This window comes from Tachypleus tridentatus, chromosome 10 (genome assembly GCF_004210375.1).
Source record: "Tachypleus tridentatus isolate NWPU-2018 chromosome 10, ASM421037v1, whole genome shotgun sequence".
In the NCBI taxonomy this organism is placed as follows: Eukaryota; Metazoa; Arthropoda; class Merostomata; order Xiphosura; family Limulidae; genus Tachypleus; species Tachypleus tridentatus.
The window spans coordinates 172,838,068-172,843,545 of NC_134834.1; positions in this window are offsets into that span (position 1 = coordinate 172,838,068).

Below are 5,478 nucleotides of genomic sequence, written 5' to 3' on the forward strand. Positions count from 1 at the left end.
TCTTAACTCAAGAATTTCTTACAATTTCGCAATACAGAATTCACAGCATAATTAAGTTATGTACTTTTCGTCAAAGTCAACACAGACTGGTTTAATTACCTTAGAACTCAATTTGTAATACGAATTATTCTTCTCTACTCTGTTATACAAAATAATCTGCGATAATTTCACTTTAAAAATCGACACTATTACCTCTTTACGGCTAAATCATAAAGTCTAGATCTGTCTTTCGAACTGCATTTTCAACGTCTATTCATATTCTGGGCAGAGGTTTACAACGTTCCATAAACTCTTGGAAATTATGATATAATAATACTCAATTAAAACAATGAGAAAACCTAGAAGAATCTAGTAACATGACACAACAATATAAGTCACCAATTTTAAACTATTGAACTACACAACGTATGATTCGTAAACAGTTACGTAAAGAAACTTTCCATAAACTATCGCTTCTAAAAATAACTAAATTTAACACTCGCGCTATATAAACTATTTAGCTAAATCATAACTCTCGCTCATTAAACTTAAACTGAAACAACTGTGTATATCAACAGCCATGTTGATGAATTAAAAACGCCTAACGGTTACCTGGAGAAACAAAAGTTGTAAATATAGTAATCGTTAGTACTGCTGTTAGAAGAAAGTGAGATCTTTCTGATCTGACTTATTACTGTTTTATTCTTTATGACGAATTTCTTTCGTTTTGCAGGTTATCCTTCTCTCGTTCATCTGTTAATAAAACATTATTGTCGTTAACCACGGATAGTTTGTATAATAATCTATCGAAATCAACCTTAAAATATATTTAAATCTATGAAGGGGAGAGTTTTATTATTACACGTGCTACCCGCCGACAATTCTTAAACTACTCTTTACTAACAAATAGTGAGATTAATTGTGACATTATAGTGCCCCACATCTGAAAGTACGAGCATGATTGGTGAAGGGATTACTCATACAGCAAGAACCCTGCTACTTGAAACAGACTGAAATGGTATTCATGTTCAGTCTGTTATATATAAAGATATTTCAAAAATAAATACGTAAGTAAAAGAACAATAATTTAATCTGTTCCAAGAATTGATACCTTAACACAATTCCAAACTTTATTATGTGCATATTTCACGTGTTCTATTAAAGAATTCACGACAATTTCTGAGTATTTTGCATGTATTTATCCGTTCTGCAAAAATAATCTGATTTGATTTGAATTTCGCTTAAAGTTACTCTAGGGCTACCTGCATTAGTCGTCCTTAATTTAGCAGTGATGAACTAGAGGGAAGGCGGATAGTCAAGACGAAAGAAGAACTGGCTTCTCTTCAGGAATAGAGGTGATACTTTTACAAAGTTATCTACATAAAATGCTTTATCTTCAGGGATAGAAGTGGTTCTCGTACAAAGTTACTCGCATAAAGTGGCTTCTCTTCAGGGATAGAAGTGGTTCTCGTACAAAGTTACATAAAGTGGCTTCTCTTCAGGGATAGAAGTGGTTCTCGTACAAAGTTACTCGCATAAAGTGGCTTCTCTTCAGTGATAGAAGTGGTTCTCGTACAAAGTTACCTCATAAAATGTCTCAAACACATGAGAGGTGCAAAGTGAAACTCTTTATAACCTAAATCTATGTAAAAATTATAGACACTAATCTTCCTGTATAAGTCTTGGAGAAATGACACACACATCCGTAAAAAACGGGAAACTAGATCTTACAATCATTTTATAGCGTGCTGTTTGCCCACAGGCAAGTTTATACTATTACGCCCTACTTCTTGTTCTACCCAAAGTAATTCTGTGTTTTTACTTAATAAACATAAAGTCAAAAATATAATTTCTTAGCTAGTAACGAATATTCTTTGAACACATTCTTATAAGTCGAAAACACTTGAAATGCATCCTAAAGTATACCTTCCCCCATCTAAAGACTGAGTAAACGAAATACATAGCTTCACATCAGATCGTATACCGTATTAATTCAAATAGCGTATGGATTCATTTGTGAACTTGTTGGTTTGTTTGTCCGCAAGCTTTTTTCCAAATCGTTAAAATCACCAGGAACAAATTCGAAAGAAGGTCTCGGGGTGACCCAGAGGTGTATGTGTAAGCTTTTATCTGAATGGCATAGCCTCCAACTGAGGGCCCATGAAACGCATCTTTAAAGTCACCAGGCATGATCATGATCCATGAGTAGGGTTGTAGGATCGCCGATCTTGAACTTGGCTTTGAAATATCTATTTTTGGCCTCTTCAAGATCCTAGGGTCGCCATATTTGAAAGTGCATACCCATATTCACAAGGTAGCTCGACCAATCTTGTGACACGTTCTCAAGTACCACGAATTGGGTCCTAACAAGGTAGTTTTGGAGGACGATTCTCCTGGGATGCCGATAGAAGTAATTAGGCTCTATAAATTATGAGAAGCTTTTAAACCCTGCAGGAGATCACGGATATTTAATGTTAGTAATATTAAAACTCTGAGAACCCGATCTTAAAAATATAGCTCTGTTGACGTCACATTTTTCGTAAAGTAATAACTAAACGAGGAACTCGCATCTAGAAGAATAGAAACTTGCAAAAGTTATTTTTGTTATCTTTATCATTCCAGATAACTTGCTTAAAACCAGTTTGTCTACATAAGCTACGAATGAATAGCATAAACATTAACGAAACAGTAAATAGGTCAGCTAGCAACAGCCTCAATATTTAAGCGATGCAAATATATCTTCTAATTTAATTCTAGCTGTTGTTTTTATCTTATCATTCAGCCACTATTGACAATTAGATTAAATGAACTTTTTAAATATGAATTTTAACGTGTTATGATGGGGCAACTGTCTCGATATGTGACTAAATTAAGAAATTGTACTCGTTAGGTTGAGTTACACGCTCATATATGCCAGAGATGGTATTTACGAATCCTGAAATATTGCTTCACTGTAACGTCCAAAAATAAAATTACCCCCAAAAGTTTAGTTAAATGTTTGAAACTTTGTGATTTATTGCCTTTAAGTAGAGCAATAATTAGGGATGAGAAATCTAGCTTGAGGGATCAATTAAGGTTGATAATGACGTAAACAACACAAACAGCTGGTCTTACAACAGCAGTGGAAGTGAGATTAAATCAAAGTTTCCAAAACTGGGACCACGGTGATTAAATCAATGGTTCCAGAATTGGGATCATGGAACCTTGGAGAAAGTGTCGGAGGGAATTGTTAAGTTACTCAATATCTGTAGATTCATTGGGTGGTGGACCTCGCTCAAGGTGTGAAAAATGTTCTGAAGGAACCTTCTGCTGTCAGATTTTGAGAACCTATGGATTACGTTATTACTTTAATAATTAACTTGCCTCTGGTCCGACACGTTTTCCTTGTAGTATGGTTGCAACATAATGTGGGGATCGAAGAAAGTGTTCCCCATATGTTTGGTTGTTTACTAGTATATCTAAAACACAATAGTAAAACAAACACAAAACTGAACTTCTGGTGCACGCGATTCATCGTCGTGAACATGCATAACTTTCTGAACAACAGTTAGTTGACTCGGACATTATTCGAGACTTCTTTCAACTGTTACCGACGAGGAGGGATGTAAATGGAACAGTGGCGTTATTAAAATGGCAGAGGATTTGTTTGTTATTAAGCCCAAAGATACACAATGTCCACAGTAAGTATCGAACCCCGAATTTTAGCGTTACAGTGTAAAATACTTCTCCGTAATTCAGGAGTTTCATGTACAAAATTGTTTTAGAAATGTTGCAGAAGGGTTGAATAACTTTATATAAATGTGTTTGAAATGTTTTAGTTATTTTCTTATAAACAATTTGTTTAGCGTCATTATCCAACTCGTAGTCGAACAGAAACGAGTTCGACGAATCCTGATGGCTAGGGTAGCGACTCGCAATCTACGGGTCACGAGTTTGATGTTCGCTCTTTCAGTCGCGATGGCGTTTTATTATAACAGTAATTTAAGTGTTCAGTGGTCAAGAGTTGGCAGTGGAGAGTGTTAATTAGCTATCTACCATTTTATAATTTGGGACAGTTAACACAGTTGTTGACTAGCTGTGCGCGAAATTCAACAACCAAATATTGAAAAATAATAATAATAACGGGGCTAATCCAAGCTCCACCATATTGGAATGTTAACTTTCTGGTCCCGTTCACCTACTCCAAAAGAACAACTTGTAGATAAGCGAAACGAATATGTTTAACCTTATTAATTACTTACATCCCAGGGCACTTTAACCTGCAAGCGTAACACGTTTGTCAACACGATTTTCTGACAAATAGTAGTTCTAATGCTTCTCACTAGGTGGATTAAATTGCTAAAACAATAAAATTGCTTGATACCAGAAACATGTAAAAATTGATAGAATAAAAGAAGAATGTTTAGTTAAAGAAACAGACGATCTAATATTGTAAACTGTAATTTCTAAAATATTACAAATTACATCCATATATAGTAGTTAGACAACAAGTATTCGATTTATTTTTATATATAATTACAAAGAGCTACGCTTAGCTATAAAAGCAGCACTTTCGCTAACAGGTTTGTCCGCAAACAGAAACACTGTTCTCAAATACAAATGAAAGAGTAAAAATACTCCTAGTCAAAAGAGTAAACGGTCAAATTCCACTATTTGAGTATAGTTACCCAAGTTAACCAACTGTTTTTCTTTAACTTATCAATTCAAAACTGGGATGGCTAGTGTAAATAGCCCTTTATATACTTTGTACAAACTTCTGGGACAAATTAACATGAAATGTTACTGTAGTCATGATTTTACTGTAAAGGGACCTAAACCATGGACCCTCTAGTTCGTAATCTGTCCACTAGGCTATGCCTTGCTTGACAGACTTAACTATAATGATTTAATAGACACAATTCTTGACGCATTCTATCAGACAGTTTGACAAATAAAAGTACGGTTTACACAATGGAAATCAACAAGACCGTAAAGATTATTTACAAACCAAGTAAATTTCTCTCTTATAAAAAATCCAATGCAATCAGATACAATGTAGAAAATATTTTTACACTTTATAACAATTTAAAATATGTGGAGACTAAAACAATTTTCTTAACTAATCCAGATTTATTATGACAAAAACTTTTTTTTTTGCTTTATTTAGCTACGGACCAAAATTCTTTAACTTACTAAAAGTTATGAATCAGTGAGTATCTCTATCGAACAGTGAAGTATTTTCAGTCTATACATAAGTTTCGGTGATTCCTAACGTTATGGAACGACAGTAGTCTCACCATGTCTCACCATTTTTGAATAATTTTTAGTATTTATGCTTTACTGTCATTTTTCAAGCAACACATAACATTATCAACAAATATAACACAATAAATTTCATTTATAAACATTTATAATTTTATTCAAACTCGGAAATATAAATACGTTGTATTTAACTAATAGTTTAATATATATATGATGATGCTCACTCATTATAATTCTTTGCATTTATTACAGGTTTTC